Source organism: Astatotilapia calliptera, chromosome 3 (genome assembly GCF_964374335.1).
Source record: "Astatotilapia calliptera chromosome 3, fAstCal68.1, whole genome shotgun sequence".
NCBI lineage: Eukaryota > Metazoa > Chordata > Actinopteri > Cichliformes > Cichlidae > Astatotilapia > Astatotilapia calliptera.
Genome location: NC_137424.1, coordinates 84,306,884 through 84,326,444, shown reverse-complemented (window position 1 = coordinate 84,326,444; position 19,561 = coordinate 84,306,884). Strand labels below are relative to the sequence as shown.

The following is a 19,561-nucleotide window of genomic DNA, read 5'->3' as shown; positions in this document are numbered from 1 at the left end:
GGATGGGATTAGCATGTCATAGCTATCTACCAAACTGCTAACTGGGGGGTTTCAGGCCATCTATGGATCATTCTTGCTAACTGTTTATTCAGCTTAGGCTCACAGGGCTGCAGCCTGTGCCCCAGCTGTCATAGGGCAAGAGGCGTGGTCCACCTTGTGATGTAGCATAACCTAAGCAGCATGAAAGGTGATAGGAAGACAGCATCTGCAGACCGTTCAAGTTTCTTTTAAGTGTTCTTTATTTTCTGGCGTCGCCCTTCAACAATTATCTCACAAAACATAAGCAGCCATGAGTCAAAATCTCACCTGCTTTATATAGAATTCCACTCACACCTGGATCTCATTAACCTCTACCATTGGGAAAACAGGGTAGACTAAATAACACAGTCTAGACAAAGAAACAGGAATAAAATCATTTTCCCACTTAACAAACTCATTCACCCAACTAAACAGTTTGAAAAGTCAATCTCTTCACCTAATCTGACTCATGAGGTTATTTTAAATGAAATAAACAATTTTACACAAAATAAACACCCCTTCATTTGGTTACACCCAATTGACATGATCAGTGACATCATATCCTATAAAATCAGGAAGTACTGGGGCGGCTCTTCCCACATACCTGTTTTACACATAGGACCTGTCCAAAGGAACACGCAATGGTAAGTATAACCAAACTACATAAACAAATGAAAGATTCAAATCAATTAATGATGAAGTGACATTTAGCTTTAAGTACATTTGCACAGATGGCATAAATATAACCAATGCTACCACAAACAGACCCGGGATATTATGTAGAGCTAAGGTTACATGTGCTGTGTTTACATTAAAGCATTATGATAGACTATAGGATAACAGAACACAAAATAACAAGTTACGCAAGTGACAAATGGCAAATGAATTCTGTCCTAGCCACTTTGTCACATTCCCCCCCCCTTAAGTCCGTTACTCTTCATAGGAACGGGAAAGGAAGTCTGCCACAACATTCTTTTTCCCTGCTCTATACCGAATCTTAAAACAATATGGCTGCAGTGAAAGATACCACCTCGTGATTCTTGCGTTGGTGTCTCTCATTCTGCTCATCCACTGTAAAGCTCGATGATCGGTTTCAAGCACAAATTCACCTCCTAGTAGATAGTATCTCAGAGTGTCCAAAGCCCATTTTATTGCCAACGCTTCTTTTTCAACTGTGGAATACCTCATTTCTCTGGGGAAGAGCTTACGGCTTATGTACTGCACAGGTCTTTGGTCCTCTCCATCACCTTGCAGCAACACAGCTCCCAGCCCAACTCCTGAAGCATCAGTCTGTACAATAAACGGGCACGTAAAGTCCGGACACTGCAACACAGGCTCATTACACAAACAGTTTTTCAAATCCATGAATGCAGCCTCACACTCTGGAGTCCACTTAATTTTGTTGGGGCATGATTTACGAGTTAAATCACTAAGAATAGCTGATCTGGTAGAGAAATTAGGGATGAAACGACGATACCAGCCAGCTAAACCCAGGAAGGATCTCAACTTTTTCTTTGTAGTTGGAGGAGGACAAGAGGCAAGGTTCTCGACCTTACTCACCTGAGGGCGGATGACCCCACCCCCAATGACGTATCCCAGGTACTCTACCTCGGTCTGTGCAATGTGGCACTTCCCAGGGTTGATGACTAGACCAGCTGTTCTGATGCGTTGCAGGACATCAGCCAGATGTTTCACATGGTCCTCCCACGTCTCGCTGAACACCACAATGTCGTCAATATACGCTGCTGCATAGCCATCAGCTCCTTTCAGAACCAAGTCCACCAGCCTCTGGAATGTGGCTGGAGCTCCATGTAGTCCAAAAGGCATAGTTCTGAAATGATAAAGTCGGCTGGGAACCCTGAATGTAGTTAAATCCCTTGAGGACTCTGTTAGGGGGACTTGCCAATAACCTTTACAAAGGTCGAGTGTTGTGAGGTACTTAGCGTTACCCAAGCGCTCAATCAATTCATCCACTCTTGGCATAGGATATGCATCAAAAACAGAGACAGCATTAAGTTTTGAGAAGTCAACACAAAATCTCTGTCTTGCATCATCTTTCTTGGGGACGAGTACCACAGGGCTACACCACTCACCTCTAGATGGCTCTATAATCCCTGTTGCAAGCATTTCTTCCACCTCCTGTTTCAATGCTGGCATTAGCTTTGCTGGGACTCTGGAGGTGGTATCCCTGATGGGTGGTTGATTCGAACAATGCAGGTGTATGTCATGCTGAATAAGATGGGTGTAGCCTGGCTTTGTGCTGAAAAGCTCCTGTGGCATTATGGCCGTGAGCTCCTCCTGCTGTTCTGGTGATAGATGGCTCAAATCTGGAAATAGCTTTTCTTCAGTACAGGTGGGAAAGAATTGCTCTTGAGGCTCTTCTTCCTGCAGTACAACACGAGCCCACAACTGAAGTGATTGCTCTGGCTTCTCAATCCACTCCCTCAACATGTTGACATGAAACACCTGTTGCTTTTTCCGACGACCTGGCATGTTGAGCTCATAAGTGACAGGACCTGCTTTCCTGTTTATCACAAATGGCCCCTGCCATTTGGCTAAGAGACTGCTTTCAGTGGTTGGCAAAAGGAGCAACACTTTTTGTCCTTCTTTAAAGGCCCTCCTGCGAGCTGTCTTATCATAGTTCTGTTTTTGACGTCGCTGGGCACTTACTAGGTGACAATGAGCCAGTTACTGAAACTGTTCAAGCTTGTCCCTCATTGTCAACACATAAGAGAGGGAGGAGCACCGTTTTTCAGGGCTAGCTTCCTCCCAAGCCTCCTTAAGTACATCCAGTGGACCTCTGACATTATGGCCATACAAGAGCTGAAATGGAGAAAATCCAGTTGATGCTTGTGGTACCTCTCTATAGGCGAAAAGCAAAAATGGAAGCCATTGGTCCCAGTCTTTTCCTGATTCTCTTACGAACCTCCTCAGCATTGATTTCAGGGTTTTATTAAACCTCTCAACAAGTCCATCAGTTTGTGGATGATAAGGGCTCGTTTTGATTCCGGTAATTCCCAGAAGTTTGTAAACTTCCTTCAACAGGTTGGAAGTGAAGTTTGAGCCTTGGTCTGTCAAGATTTCTTTGGGAATGCCCACCCTTGAGAACATCTGTATCAGACAATTAGCTATTTGGCGGGCTTTGACCCTTCTCAATGGGAAAGCTTCTGGATACCTTGTTGCATAATCACAGATCACTAGAATGTACCTATGCCCTGAACCACTTCTCTCCAATGGGCCGACAATATCCATGGCAACACGAGAAAAGGGGACGTCTATCACAGGCATAGGAATGAGTGGGGCTCTGTCTCCTTTCCTACTTGGGGCTGTCAACTGACACTGTGGACATGATTTGCAAAACTGGACAGTGTCTGAAAATTGCTGTGGCCCAAAAAAACGAGTTACCATTCTGGAAAAGGGTTTAAGATGTCCTAAGTGGCCTGCCCAAGGAACTGAATGAGCCAACTGCAAGACTACAGGCCTTAAGCTTTTGGGAACAACCAACTGGTCACCAACTTTGCTACGACGATATAGTCATTCGTTCTTAACAATGAATACTTCCCGTACTTTGTCTGTAATCTGTGCTGATTCTTGGGTGCTCTTAGCAAACAGAGGTGCTAAAGAGGGGTCCTCCCATTGGAGTTGGACAATATTGCTCGGGACAACCAGGAGCTCATCAATCTCTGGTTCAGGAAGTGACTCAGCAATTTCTGTCCCCCACACTTTTTCCTGTCTTCTCTGCATTTTACTTTTCTTTATATGCGGCCTACTTAGTCTGTCAATATCTGGAATTTCACTGTCTGCATAGGGCAACTCACTCAAACGTGGCTCTGACTGAGAAGCTTTATTACCAGACCTAGTGACTACTAGCAGACCTTCACATGCAACATGCAGATTCTTCTCTTCTCTGTACTTCTCTGTCTTTGCTAATAACTCCCCAAGAATTGGCATATCCCGGCCCAACACAATCTGGTAGGGAAGTTTATCCATTACTCCAACTGTAAGTACGTACTCTTTTTCATTAACTTGAAGGCAAACATTGGCAATAGGATAATCAACATTATCACCATGAACACACCAGACTTTAACTTTACCACAAAATGTGGTGTCGCTAGGGAGACAATCTTGCCTGACAAGTGTGCGGCTACTGCCTGAATCCAAGAGGGCAACACACGGTTTTCCCTCAATGAAAACACAGATGGTGTGCTCCTGATCACTGGAGAGTGCTAGAGACTCTGTTTCTTCCTCTAGCAAGTCAAAACACTGTGGTGAAAGACACATGTAAGTCTTACTGACTTGCTGACCTGGGCAATCTGCCTTAAAGTGACCTGCTTGACCACAGGCATGACACACCAACAGGCCTCTCTGCTTTACTTCTCTAGCGCGGCTACTGCAAGTGATTGGGGAACTTTGTTTAGGGCTTTTAGCTTTGTACCCATTCCCACCCCCTGACCTACCCACAAAAACACTGGCTGAACTGGGTTTTCCTACCATATACCCTTTTTGTGGGCGTCGGGCTGCAAGAAAAGCCTCTGCCATCTCTGCAGCTTCTTTTGAAGTGGTGGGGTTGCGCTCTTTCACCCAGGTCCTCAGCTCTGGGTTAAGAACTCTGAGAAACTGTTCCATCACTATGACATCTCCTATTTGGTCCTTTGTCTTCTCCTTTGGAAGCATCCACTTTTCATATAGGTCTTTAAGGCGAGTTCGCAGCTCTTTGGGTGACTCATCGTCCTTCACCGTCTTGTTGCGGAATCTGGTTCGGTAAGTCTCAGCACTTATTTCAAATTTTTCAAGAACGGCGGTTTTTACCTTATCATAGTCCATTGTCTCTTCAGTGTCCATAGCAACATATGCCGCACGTGCTTTACCACTAAGAAGTGGAGCCAGATGCAGTGCCCATTCTTCTTGTGGCCACTGACATCCTGTTGCAATCCTCTCAAAAGTGGTTAAATAATGTTCAATATCTTCATCCTCACCATAGGGCTGCATCTTCGGGCCTTTCCACCCGCTTACTCTGCCCAGATTGGATGAATGTGGTGGTGCGGAAGATTCAGGGGGATTTCCTCGCTGTTGAACAGGTTGCTGCACCTTTTGCCGCACTGAGGAACTCAGAGGCACTCCGGAATCAGCTACTGCACCTTCCCACAGCATCTGATGCTCCCGGCGCTCTGACTGGACCTCCTGCTGCAGTTGGCTGAACTGGTGTTGCATTCTATGCCACCGTTCATCCTGGCGTTGTCTGTCCTGCTTCCATTTTGCCTCACGGTCAGCATGCTGTTGCATCAGGCCTTTTAATAAAGTTGAGAGCTCTGAGAGACTTTGTGCTTCCGTGCTGTGCTCACCCGTAGCTTCTGGCAGGTTGCCATCATCTTGGGCCTCCTCTGGGGGAAAATCTGTTGGCCCTTGAGGTTTCCTTGACTTGGTTGATTTCTGCATTGTTATCACCTATTGGCCTGGAGCCACTGCTGCCACCATTTGTGATGTAGCATAACCTAAGCAGCATGAAAGGTGATAGGAAGACAGCATCTGCAGACCGTTCAAGTTTCTTTTAAGTGTTCTTTATTTTCTGGCGTCGCCCTTCAACAATTATCTCACAAAACATAAGAAGCCATGAGTCAAAATCTCACCTGCTTTATATAGAATTCCACTCACACCTGGATCTCATTAACCTCTACCATTGGGAAAACAGGGTAGACTAAATAACACAGTCTAGACAAAGAAACAGGAATAAAATCATTTTCCCACTTAACAAACTCATTCACCCAACTAAACAGTTTGAAAAGTCAATCTCTTCACCTAATCTGACTCATGAGGTTATTTTAAATGAAATAAACAATTTTACACAAAATAAACACCCCTTCATTTGGTTACACCCAATTGACATGATCAGTGACATCATATCCTATAAAATCAGGAAGTACTGGGGCGGCTCTTCCCACATACCTGTTTTGCACATAGGACCTGTCCAAAGGAACACGCAATGGTAAGTATAACCAAACTACATAAACAAATGAAAGATTCAAATCAATTAATGATGAAGTGACATTTAGCTTTAAGTACATTTGCACAGATGGCATAAATATAACCAATGCTACCACAAACAGACCCGGGATAGTATGTAGAGCTAAGGTTACATGTGCTGTGTTTACATTAAAGCATTATGATAGACTATAGGATAACAGAACACAGAATAACAAGTTACGCAAGTGACAAATGGCAAATGAATTCTGTCCTAGCCACTTTGTCACACACCTACACAGGTGAGTCCATCACAGGGCCAACAGACAGAGAAGCACTCTCTCACATCCACACCTACAGCCAATGTAGAAGCACCAATGAACCTAAGCAGCATTTCATTGGACTGTGGGAGAACATCCAACCTCCACAGAAAGGCCAACAAGCTTCAACCTACAACCTTCTTGCTCTAAGGCACTAGTGCGAACCACTTCTCCCCATTTCAGCCCAAATCCTGCATCTTCCTGTTTCTGACTCCAGGCCAGCTCCACTAACACTTTCTCATCAGACACTGCCACCTAGTGGAGGAAGTCTTAGTTCCATTTGAAGCTTCAGATTACAGTTAGTTCCTTTACAAAGAGGTGGAGGTGGTGGGGCCACAGCACCATCATCTCTGAGTGCCATAGGACACTTAACCAGAGGTGGGTCGAGTAGCCAAAAAATGTACTCAAGAGTAGCATTACTTTAAAATATTATTACTCAAGTAAAAGTGAAAAGTAGTCGTCAAAAAAGTTACTCAAGTGAGAGTAAAAAAGTACTTGGTGAAAAGACTACTCAAGTAGCGAGTAACTGTTTGAAATGTCCGATTTATTTTATAAATAAAAGCTATCAGACAAACAAAAATAAATAAATATACAAACTTTAGTATTTTCAACAGGAATATTTGTAAAAACACCAACAAAATAAGGCACAACAATTCTAATGTCCAGGTTTCAGTTTTTCACAACATGAAGCTTCTTTCACCAAAACCTGCAGTAAATAATATAAACATATAAACAGTGCAAACGATTTCCAGGTACAAGATATGCTGTGAACTTTATATTCATGTTTGCTCCAAATGGCTCAGCAGCCTCAGAGAAAGCAGAACGAGGCATCTTCAACATACGAGGCAGCTCAGGTTACCATAAGTTGCATGGGTGTGCATCTATTTCTGCATATTTAAATGTGCCCTTTCTTCACTCACTGAGGAGATGGTTCAGCTTCAGCAGCAGTTTGCTCTCAAGGTTCTTTCTGTGAAGCTGTAACTGTTCAGCAGTGAACAGGAGTCCTGCATGACTGAGACGTCCTTCACAAGCTCCAGATGAAGAGCTGTGTTGATTTTGATCGACAGCTTCTTGATGTGAGGAACACCATGCAATAGATCCACACCTCCAGTGACATGAAAGGTACCTCTCCAGCTCCCCTGCTTCTGGCTTTGCTGTCCCCATGGATCCATCATCTTCGTCGGTTAGGCTGCTGTTTGTGCTGGTCTCATCCAGCTCTGAGTCTAGGTGATGTCTGATGAAGTGGAGACCTGTGGAAAGATGTTTTCAAAGGAATCAGGTCTGGTCATTATGGCGCTGTATACACTGCCAAGCTGCAGATGTTTGGCAAGAAGATTGGATCACACTGGAGATGTTTTTACTAACTCTTGTAGAAAAACAAAATCCTGTCATTCATATCCCACACAAACAGTTTGCAATGAATTCCAGATCAAGTTTAAAATAAGAACGTTGTTACGCCCCAGTCTAGGCAACCGGAACGCAACACAAGATTGAAAGAATTGCCCCGCCCTGGTCCCCAAAACCATACACAAAGGGAAACCAATTTCTTAGTGAATCGTGATTTATTTTTTCTCCACTGCAAAAATGAAGCTCCAGGGTGAACAAAGGCCAAAATAACAAACAAAACCAGCTAAGTCAGGAGAAGGTGTTATCTAAAACCCTATGTGAAATCAAACATCAAACAAAAGACAAGCGCTACACCTAACTCCCTAACTGAAATAAACAGGAGAAAACAGTGCAAGGAAAAACAATAAGGCAGCTCACCCCTTCTGTTGCAGTGCTATTTACAAGGCTATTTACAATGAAAACTAATGTACACACTATATACAAAACTCCAAAAAGTCGCACAAAAGTCTCAGGTTTTGGAGGCCAGGGTCAGGTCTGCTGCTGCTGTCAGTGGCTGCCCCGGGACAACTGCTGGTGAGGGATTTGAATGATGATCACATGGCCAGGGGACCAATCAGCAGCCGTCAGCTCATCCACTCCGGGACCTGCAAAGACTTAAAGGCACAGACAACAACAGCCACCAAAACAGATTATGGACAGGGCCATAACACCCCCCTTCCCAAGACCAAACATCTCTCCTAAAGATGTTTGGCGCTTAGGGGTTCCGAAAACCACGTGACAGCGCATCTGCCAGTACATTCTCTGTCCCTTTTTTGTGATGGATCTCCAGATTGAAATCCTGTACTAAGAGGGACCATCTCATGAGCCTTTGGTTAGAATTTTGCATTCGGGCCAAAAACACGAGGGGGTTGTGGTCTGTGTAAACAATGACAGGTGCTGAACTGGAACCGACATAGACCTCGAAATGCTGTAGAGCAAGTAAAAGAGAGAGAGCTTCTTTTTCAATGGTGCTGTATTTCTGTTGGTGGGAGTTGAATTTTTTTGAAAAGTAACCAATTGGGTGATCAACACCCTGCCCATCCTCCTGAGACAGCACCGCACCTGCACCGTTGGCACTGGCATCCACCTCAAGTTTAAACGGATGGGTGAAAACAGGAGCGGCAAGTACTGGTGTGCTGCAGAGGAGAGCTTTGGCAGACTCAAAAGCATTCTGGCATGTGGGGGACCATACGAATGGTTTTGACACACTTGTGAGACTGGTGAGAGGTGCAACTACATCTGCAAAATTCTTACAGAAGCCACGATAAGAGCCAGCCATACCAAGGAACCGGCGAAGCTCACGTCTAGTGCGAGGCACAGGGAAATCTAGGATAGCCTGGATTTTAGCCAGCAGGGGGCGCACCTGTCCCTGACCCACCTGCTTCCCTAGATAAGTCACAGTGGCCTTACCAAAGTCACATTTGGCAAGATTTAGGGAAAGGGATGCCTCTTGTAATCTTTCAAAAATCTCCGTGAGTGTTCCAAGGTGATCTGACCAAGTCTCTGAATAGGCTACAATGTCGTCTAAGTACACTTCACAGTTTGTGACACCACCTAAGACAATGTGCATAAGGCGTTGGAATGTGGCAGGGGCATTTCGAAGGCCAAAAGGCATGACGGTGTATTGGAGGAAGTGATCAGGAGTGACAAAAGCAGAAATTTCAGATGCACGCGGAGTGAGGGGAACTTGCCAATAACCCTTTAATAAGTCCAGTTTGGTGACAAACTTTGCGGAGCCAACCCTGTCAACACAATCTTCCTTGCGGGGAAGAGGGTAGGAGTCGGGTTTGGTCACACTGTTCACTTTTCGAAAATCACTACAAAAACGTGGTGTTTTGTCTTCCTTCGGCACAAGAAGGCATGGGGAACTCCAGGCACTCGAACTAGGGACAGCAAGACCATTTTCCAGCAAGTAGGAAACTTCTTGCTGAAAAAGTGCACGTTTGGTAGGGTTCACACGATAAGCGTGTTGTTTGATCGGAGGGTGGTCACCTACATCTATGTCATGTTCGAGGACAGTAGTGCGAGACGGAGTGTCAGCAAACAGAGATGGGTAAGTATTGATCAGAGAACACACATCGGTCTGGGCAGCCTCATCTAAACGTTTTAGGTGGGATTTCAACTTATCCAATACTTCAGAGTTCCTGAGTCGGGAGCGACCCTCAGCACAAACGAAAGCTAAGCCATCACTTTCTGGGCTATACTGAGATGGAGATGCTGGCTCAACTACCGACACGGCAGACAGCGCAGCGGGGGATGAGGAGGAGTTTACACCTGCATCACGAACAAAATAAGGCTTCATCAGATTAACATGACACACACGACGCTTTCTCCTACGGTCTGGGGTACCTATAACATAATCTGTGTCACTCAGTTTCTCTTGGACAGTATAGGGCCCACAGAACTTTGCCTGGAGGGAGGATCCAGGAACGGGTAGGAGAGTCAACACTTTGTCACCCACTTCAAATTTTCTCTGCACAGACTTTTTGTCGAATTTCCTTTTCATTTTTTCCTGAGACGCGGAAAGAGCCTCGCGTGCAATTTCGCATGCTTTATGCAGACGCTCCCTAAAACAGCTTACGTAATCTAATACGTTCTGCTCAGGGGTAGCTGTGTCGGACAGATATCTCTCTTTGAGCAGCCGCAGGGGACCACGCACTGTGTGTCCAAACACCAGCTCTGCGGGACTGAAACCCGTGGACTCCTGCACACTCTCTCTCACCGCTAGAAGGAGAAGTGGCAGACCTTCGTCCCACTCTCTTCCTGACTCGAGGCAGAACTTCCTCATCATGGCTTTTAAAGTATGGTGGAAACGCTCAAGCGCACCCTGTGATTCGGGGTGATATGCACTGGATTTTTGATGCTTGATGGATAGCGATTTTAAGACCTGAGCGAATATCTTGGACATGAAGTTAGACCCTTGGTCTGTTTGAACTGATTTAGGCAAACGGAAAAGGGAGAAAAAGTTTACTAATGCTCTGACAATGGCTTTGACTTTGATAGTGCGTAACGGAATAGCCTCGGGGAAGCGTGTGGCGGCGCACATTAAAGTCAAGAGGTACTGATGTCCTGACTTTGTTTTTGGGAGCGGACCGACACAATCGATGATTATGTGCTCAAATGGTTCGCCTAAGGCTGGGATTGGATGCAATGGAGCAGGAGGAATAACCTGGTTGGGTTTTCCGCTGACCTGGCAAACGTGGCAAGAGCGGCAATATTTGGTCACATCAGTCTTCAAACCTGGCCAGAAAAAGTGACACAGAATACGAAGGTAAGTTTTCCTAATTCCTAAATGTCCAGAGAAACTGTCATGTGCTAGGCTGAGTACTTGGTGTTGGAAATTTTGCGGTACAACCACTTGTTGAAATACGTTCCAGCCAAGATCACTAGAGGAGGGAGGATGCCATTTGCGCATTAACACATCATTTTCAATGCTGTAGACACGGGGATTCTGATCGCTTGAATTTGCGGCAAGTAAACATTTGGCCAAAGTCGGGTCATTCTGTTGCGCATGAATAAAATCTGTTTTGTTTACCTCAAAAGACAAGTCAGGTGTAGTGGGTAGCATTTTATCAGACACACATTTTTCAGCCTTTTCCACAGGCAGTTCAGCTTTCTCAGGAACAGCTTCAGAACATAGAAAAGAGTCAGACAAGTCAACATCACCATATTTACGCTTGTGGGCGCGTGTGACAACACAGGCAGGAAAAACAGAGGGCAGACTGTCAGCAGCAGGCTCAGAAACACAATCAAAATCATCGACGGGGTTTTCAATTACCTCAGGGATCGGGAAAACTTTTCTATTGGCTAGATCATTCCCCAGAATCATAGTAACCCCCTGCACGGGCAAGCGAGCGCGCACCCCAACTGTTACCGGGCCCGAAACAAGAGGCGACTGTAGGAAGACTCTGTGCAGCGGAGCTCGTAACACACTCATTTTCACTCCCCACACAAGAGCATCAGCACCACAAAACGAGTTACTTGAGAAAGGCAACGCACTTTCCAAAATGAGAGACTGGGCAGCCCCAGTGTCGCGCAAAATTACAATCGGCACGCGATCCTCCTCTATTCCAGTCAGTGAGGCGAACCCTTGTGAAATGAATGGTCGGTAACTGCTGTCAAGACTGTCATTTCCTGGTTCATCACTGACGGGATTAGGAGTAGGAACCGACTGAACAAAACCAATGCTTTTTGGCTTTTTCCATGTGTGAGTTTGCTCTTTGCGACGGAGCGACGGACAATTGGCAATGAGATGGCCAGTATCATGGCAATAAAAGCATTCTCGGACAGTCATGGGGACCTGATCAGGGCGCGTTTGACGCTTAGGAGAAACCCTCAAACTCCTCGCAGGTTTAGACAACGGCGCACAATCATGGCGCACAGCTGAAAACGTAACGCGATGGGTCAACACAAACTCATCTGCGAGAACAGCAGCTTTAGACAACGAATCCACCTTTTGCTCATTGATATATACAACAACATTTTCTGGAAGACACATTTTGAATTCCTCCAGCAGGACCAATTCTCTTAGCTGAGCAAAGTCCTTCACTTTACTTGCAGCTAACCACTTATCAAACAAGAGAGTCTTCTCCCTGGCAAACTCTACATGTGTTTGGTTGGCAGATTTTTCACATGACCGAAACTTCTGGCGATATGCCTCCGGAACTAGCTCATAAGCCCTTAAAATAGTGGATTTCACAATTTCATAATCCAGGCTGTCATCAATAGACAAGCTCGCACACACTTCTTGTGCTTTCCCCACCAATTTACACTGCAGCAACAAACTCCACACATCCTTGGGCCATTTCAAAGTGGTTGCGATGCGTTCAAAGGCATTAAAGTACGAGTCAACCTCACTTTCTCTGAAAGGTGGCACTAAAGTAATTTGCCTGCTTGCATCAAATTGGTCAGAGGAGAATGAATCAGAAGATTTACTCACAACTTTACTCACTGGGGTAGAGGTAACATTGCGCTGTTGGGAAGGATCCAGCTCCATAGCCCTTATGCGGAGATGCATAAGCTCAACGTCTTTGGCTTTAGCCGCAAGCTCCACCTCTTTCAGGCGGAGGGTGAGCCTAAGATCCTCCGTAACCAATCCTGTTGGTTGTCCGGCTGGGCTAACGTTTGGGATCTGAATGACAGCAGGAGCCTCCACCCCTGGCGACACCCGTCCACTGGCAGCTTTTGGGATGGTTGCAGCAGCTTCTGCTCCCGCATCCACCACCAAACCTCCAGTCGCCTCAACCGGCCGAGGTTTCGACTCCGCAAATACCCCTTTATCCACCAGCTGAGCAGTCAGGCACTGCTTAATTTCTGCCTTTGCAGCATGTAAAAGCACACTAACATTAAACAAATCTGCCACCAACAACAAATCCGCCTTTCTGCATCGATCCAACTTATCCATGGTGGGTTGTAGTGCAAAATCATCCACTTCAAAAGTCATCGTGACTAGATCACCCCCAACACTACAAGAAAACTGCCAACCAAAAACTGCAGACAACCCACAAAATACAATGAGCAATTAAAGCTGCAAGCAGCGTTATGAGGGCCCTCGCACCCCCGGCGCGTCGAGCCACGCCCAACACCTAAAACCAGCACCTCCGATCTCATGTCACATTGATGGAATTCATGCATTTAACCACCAGCTAACATTTCAACTCATTCATTCATGACTTGTTAGTCGTTCCACTAGGTGGCGCTCTAACCCTTATGCACAAATGGCATAACAAACATTTCCGAGCTCGAGTCTCATCACGCCTATGAGCTTTGGGAGAGATTGGACATTGTGTTTTTGAGTGACAGCAGATTACTGCTTTTTGGCGAGTGATTGAAACTCCACGTGCCGCCATGACCACCCCGTTTCCCTGAACGTAAAAAGCTTCGCAATTTAACATCACAAAGGTCTTTAGATTCCACACACAGGAGATCGCATCAATCTGATGAAATCCCTTGGAGGAGTTCGTCAAAGAACGGTGCCTGGAAAGAGCGGAAAATGTTGCCAAAATTGCACATTAATTTTAAAATGGCTGACTTCCTGTTGGATTTTGGATATTGCTCCAAGAGACTTTTTTGTACATCTTGATATCTCCTATAAGCTTACCAGGTTTCAGACTCATACATAAAACACAGAGCTGGGGCTGTGGTTTTGAAATTTTGTAGGGGGCGCTGTGGAGCCATTTCGCGCTATTCAATGAAAATGATCACATGACAACAAATCCTTCATCCATTTGGAGGTGTGTGCTAAATTTAAAGCCTCTATATACTATCCAAGCCCCTCAAAAGCCACTTCATCTTTCATGGTGGACCGCGTTGCCACCAGGGTGCGCCGTTCAGTTTAAAGTCACAATTTTTGCACTGAAGCATCACGAGGGACTGATGTTGATATTCACCGCTTTTGAGGTGGCCACGATGAACCTGTGAAAATCAGTACAACAAAATTAAAGCCATGACATTTCCTGTTGCCACTAGGTGGCGCTGTCCGTATTCCCGACAATGGGCACATCAATCTGTTCAGGGCGGGTCTGACATCATGCCTGTAAAGTCTGGTACTGAACAGACTGGATTTCATTGAGTTATACTAATTTGTTTCTTCATGGCGTGACATCAAAGTTCGCCATGCTGCTGGGGTCACACCCTTTTGCGAAAAGTCACAGTTTTCACTGTAACCCAAGACCAACTCCTTAAGGCTTTCCTGGAGAAATTTGAGGCTGCAGGTGTCACCCATCACAATACTGTACCCCAAAGTGTAAAACATGACATTTCCTGTTCCCACTAGGTGGTGCTGTCCCTGGTGTCAAATATGGCAGTTGAAATATGTTCAGGGGTGGAGCCTTATCATATGTGTTCACTTTGGTCAAGGTCAGAAAATGTATGACAAAATGAGAGGCAATAAGATTTTCATGGCGAGTCATCGAAATTCGCCATGGCGCCACGGCCTCATAGTATTGTGAAAACTCAAAAGCTCCGCAATTTAACATGGCCCAGGTGTGTAGTTGACACTGACCAAAGATGAAGCTTATACAACCAAATCCCAAGGAGGAGTTCGCAAAAGTTCGAGGCATGGAAATGGCAAAATTAGAGCCAAAATGTCACCTTCTCTTCCAAATGGCGGACTTCCTGTTGGGTTTGCGTGAATGGGCCCACAGACTTTTTTGTTCGTCTTGGCATGATACACATGTGTGCCAAATTTCATACATGTAGCTCAAACCATGCGGTCGTAGGGCTGCATTTAACAAGGCATAGGTGGCGCTCTAGAGCCATTTCCCAGTGCTCATATGTAAAACCATTAAAATACAAAATTTTTCACCAGACCTGGCATGTGTGCAAAATTTCATGAGTTTTTGAGCATGTTTAGGCCCTCAAAAAGGCCCTTGTTTCGCCTGAATAATAATAATAATAATAATTAAAGCTGCAAGCAGCGTTATGAGGGCCCTCGCACCCCCGGCACGTCGAGCCACTGCCAACACCTAAAACCAGCACGTCCAATCTGATGTCACATTGATGGAATTCATGCATTTAACCACCAGCTAACATTTCAACTCATTCATTCATGATTAGCTAGTCGTTCCACTAGGTGGCAGTCTAACCATTATGTACAAATGGCATAACAAACATTTCCGAACTCGAGTCTCATTATGCCTGCGACCTTTGGGTAAGATTGGACATTGTGTTTTTGAGTAACAGCAGATTACTGCATTTTGGCGAGTGATTGAGCGTCTACGTGCCGCCATAACCACCCCATTTCCCTGAACGTAAAAAGCTTCGCAATTTAACAACACAAAGGTCTTTGGATTCCACACACTGAAGAATAGTGCAATCTGATGAAATCCCTTGGAGGAGTTCGTCAAAGAACGATGCCTGAAAAGAGGGGAAAATGTTGCCAAAATTGCACATTAATTTTAAAATGGCTGACTTCCTGTTGGATTTGGGATATTGCTCCAAGAGACTTTTTTGTACATCTTGATATCTCCTATAAGCTTACCAGGTTTCAGACTCATAGATGAAACACAGAGCTGGGGCTGTGGTTTTGAAATTTCGTAGGGGGCGCTGTGGAGCCATTTCGCGCTATTCAATGAAAATGATCACATGACAACAAAGCCTTCATCCATTTGGAGGTGTGTGCCAAATTTCAAGCCTCTATATACTTTCCAAGCCCCTCAAAAGCCACTTCATCTTTCATGATGAACCGCGTTGCCACCAGGGTGCGCCGTTCAGTTTAAAGTCACAATTTTTGCACTGAAGCATCACGAGGGACTGATGGGGATATTCACCGCTTTTGAGGTGGCCACGATGAACCTGTGAAAATCAGTACAACAAAATTAAAGCCATGACATTTCCTGTTGCCACTAGGTGGCGCTGTCCGTATTTCCGACAATGGGCACATCAATCTGTTCAGGGCGGGTCTGACATCATGCCTGTAAAGTCTGGTACTGATCAGACTGGATTTCATTGAGTTATACTAATTTGTTTCTTCATGGCGTGACATCAAAGTTCGCCATGCTGCTGGGGTCACACCCTTTCGCGAAAACTCACAGTTTTCACTGTAACCCAAGACCAACTCCTTAAGGCTTTCCTGGAGAAATTTGAGGCTGCAGATGTCACCCATCACTATACTGTACCCCAAAGTGTAAAACATGACATTTCCTGTTCCCACTAGGTGGCGCTGTCCTTGATGTCAAATATGGCAGTTGAAATATGTTCAGGGGTGGAGCCTTATCATATGTGTGCTCTTTGGTCCAGATCGGAACACGTATGACAAAATGAGAGGCAATAAGATTTTCATGGCGAGTCATCGAAATTCGCCATGGCGCCACGGCCTCATAGTATTGTGAAAACTCAAAAGCTCCGCAATTTAACATGCCACACGGGTGTAGTTGACACTGTCCAAATTTGAAGTTTATAGGACCAAATCCCAAGGAGGAGTTCGTTAAAGTTCGAGGCATGGAAATGGCAAAATTAGAGCCAAAATGTCACCTTCTCTTCCAAATGGCGGACTTCCTGTTGGGTTTGCGTCAATGGGCCCACTGACTTTTTTGTTCGTCTTGGAATGATACACATGTGTGCCAAATTTCATACATGTAGCTCAAACCATGTGGTCGTAGGGCTGCATTTAACAAGGCATAGGTGGCGCTGTAGAGCCATTTCCCAGTGCTCATAAGTAAAACCATTAAAATACAAAATTTTTCACCAGACCTGGCATGTGTGCAAAATTTCATGAGTTTTTGAGCATGTTTAGGCCCTCAAAAAGGCCCTTGTTTGGGGTGAATAATAATAATAATAATAATAATAAGAAACGGAGCAGATACAATAGGGCCTTCGCACTCTCAGTGCTCGGGCCCTAAAAAGAACGGCAAAAAAGAGGGAAAAAAAGGACGAGCCCCCACTTTATGTTACGCCCCCGCTAGGGGTACAGGAACGCAACACAAGATTGAAAGAATTGCCCCGCCCTGGTCCCCAAAACCATACACAAAGGTAAACCAATTTCTTAGTGAATCGTGATTTATTTTTCTCCACTGCAAAAATGAAGCTCCAGGGTGAACAAAGGCCAAAATAACAAACAAAACCAGCTAAGTCAGGAGAAGGTGTTATCTAAAACCCTATGTGAAATCAAACATCAAACAAAAGACAAGCGCTACACCTAACTCCCTAACTGAAATAAACAGGAGAAAACAGTTCAAGGAAAAACAATAAGGCAGCTCACCCCTTCTGTTGCAGTGCTATTTACAAGGCTATTTACAATGAAAACTAATGTACACACTATATACAAAACTCCAAAAAGTCGCACAAAAGTCTCAGGTTTTGGAGGCCAGGGTCAGGTCTGCTGCTGCTGTCAGTGCCTGCCCCGGGACAACTGCTGGTGAGGGATTTGAATGATGATCACATGGCCAGGGGACCAATCAGCAGCCGTCAGCTCATCCACTCCGGGACCTGCAAAGACTTAAAGGCACAGACAACAACAGCCACCAAAACAGATTATGGACAGGGCCATAACAAACGTGTGCAAGGCTAAGCAGTGCTCGCCAGTAGATCCTCCTGTTTGGCTGTTACTCTGGGATCTCCTCCATACCTGCTTCATGCCCTGGAGGACGGGGCTGTGGCCCCCCCACACCCTCTAGCAGATCATTACATGGAGAAACCTTTTAAAAAAAACAAGCGCGTCCATGCTCACAGGTGTGCACACGGGTGATCACACCCACAAACTACACCCTTTTTGGCTCCTACCTCAAAGCACACTGTGTGCTGTTGATCTTATGTGCTGCACAATAATGTTTAGTAATACATCCAGCACCATCATTTTAAACACGGGGGCCCCGCAGGGATGTGTGCTGAGCCCCCTCCTCTTCACTCTGCTGACCCATGACTGCACTCCATCATACAGCTCCAACCTCTTCATCAAGTTTGCGGCCGACACAACGGTGGTGGGTCTCATTAGCAACAGGGATGAGACCGACTACAGAAGTGAGGTGAGACGCCTGGCCACGTGGTGTGCTGACAACAATCTCTCTCTGAATGTGGAGAAGACGAAGGAGATTGTTGTGGACTTCAGGAGAATGCACACCCAACATGCTCCTCTGACCATTGACGGAGCGTCTGTGGAGAGAGTGAGCAGCACCAAGTTCCTGGGTGTGCACATCACAGAGGATCTCTGCTGGACGTACAACACCACAGCACTGGCCAAGAAATCACAGCAGCGTCTCTTCTTTCTCCGCAAACTAAGAAGAGCAGGAGCACCAGCCCCCATCATGTACACTTTCTACAGAGGCACCATCGAGAGCATCCTGTCGAGCTGCATCACTGTGTGGTTTGGAGCCTGCAATGCGTCCTGTCATAGAACCCTCCAACGCATAGTGAGAGCTGCAGAGAGGATCATTGGTGTCTCTCTCCCCTCCCTCCAGGACATTTACAGCACCCGTCTCACTAAAAAAGCCCTTTGCATAGCGGCTGATCCCACGCACCCAATGCAAAGCTTCTTCAAGCTGCTGCCGTCGGGGAGGAGACTGCGGAGTCTCCAGGCCAGGACCAGCAGACTGAAGGACAGCTTCATCCATCAGACTGTCAGGAAGCTTAACTCCCTCCCGATTCTGCCCCCTCCTCCACGGTCTCACTGAACTCTGTCACACACACACACACACACACACACACACACACACACACACACACACACACACACACACACACACACACACACACACACTGGCCTGCACCAGTTACCAGTCACTTTGTGGAGCATTGGACTGCCATTACCTCATAAGACTTTGTTGTTACACTATCTCTTACCGTACATTACTAAATCTCCATTTGCACTATTTGCCTATTTGCACTACTCTGCCTGGTTTACACTCAATGTCATTTACCCATTATATTGTATATTGTATAGCTTTCTTGTTATATGTAAAATTGTATTATATTTATTTAATTTTTTTACTTTAAAATATTTTACTTGCATTTTTAATCACTCTTATATTTAAATGTTCATTTTCTATTTTATCTAGGGATTGAGAGTAACGAAGTTTCTATTCTCTGTATGTCCTGTACATGTGGCAGAATTGACAATAAAGCTGACTTTGACTTAATATTTACTATTTACTGTCATATTCCCATGTATCATTGTGATGTTGTTTATTCTATTGCTCTTGTTCTTTTCTGCTTGTTTTCCTTTTTCTTTCTCAACAGGTGAACCAGGTGATCCATAGATGCTTTTTTTTCCTGCCCATTCTGTTGCTTTTTGTTTTTTGCCCTTCTCCCCCATCCCTCTTCTCAGCTCTTTCTTTCTTTCTCCCCTTCTTTCTCCCAGTCAAGTCTGTGCCGTGTTCAGCAAGTGAAAATAAAATAAACAATAAAAGGTGAATCAAATGGACCATTATGGCAAGGCTGGGATG

At 45.3% G+C, this 19,561-nt stretch overlaps 1 protein-coding gene and 1 long non-coding RNA gene across 5 annotated transcripts in view; one reads left to right on the top strand and one right to left on the bottom strand.

The window, feature by feature from the left end:
- LOC145426036 (uncharacterized) overlaps positions 1–19,561 on the bottom strand; it is a 315,349-nt gene that overhangs the window by 181,129 nt on the left and 114,659 nt on the right. The gene's annotated exons all lie outside the window — the stretch shown is intronic.
- LOC145425991 (NACHT, LRR and PYD domains-containing protein 12-like) overlaps positions 1–19,561 on the top strand; it is a 262,822-nt gene that overhangs the window by 211,900 nt on the left and 31,361 nt on the right. The window lies entirely within an intron of this gene.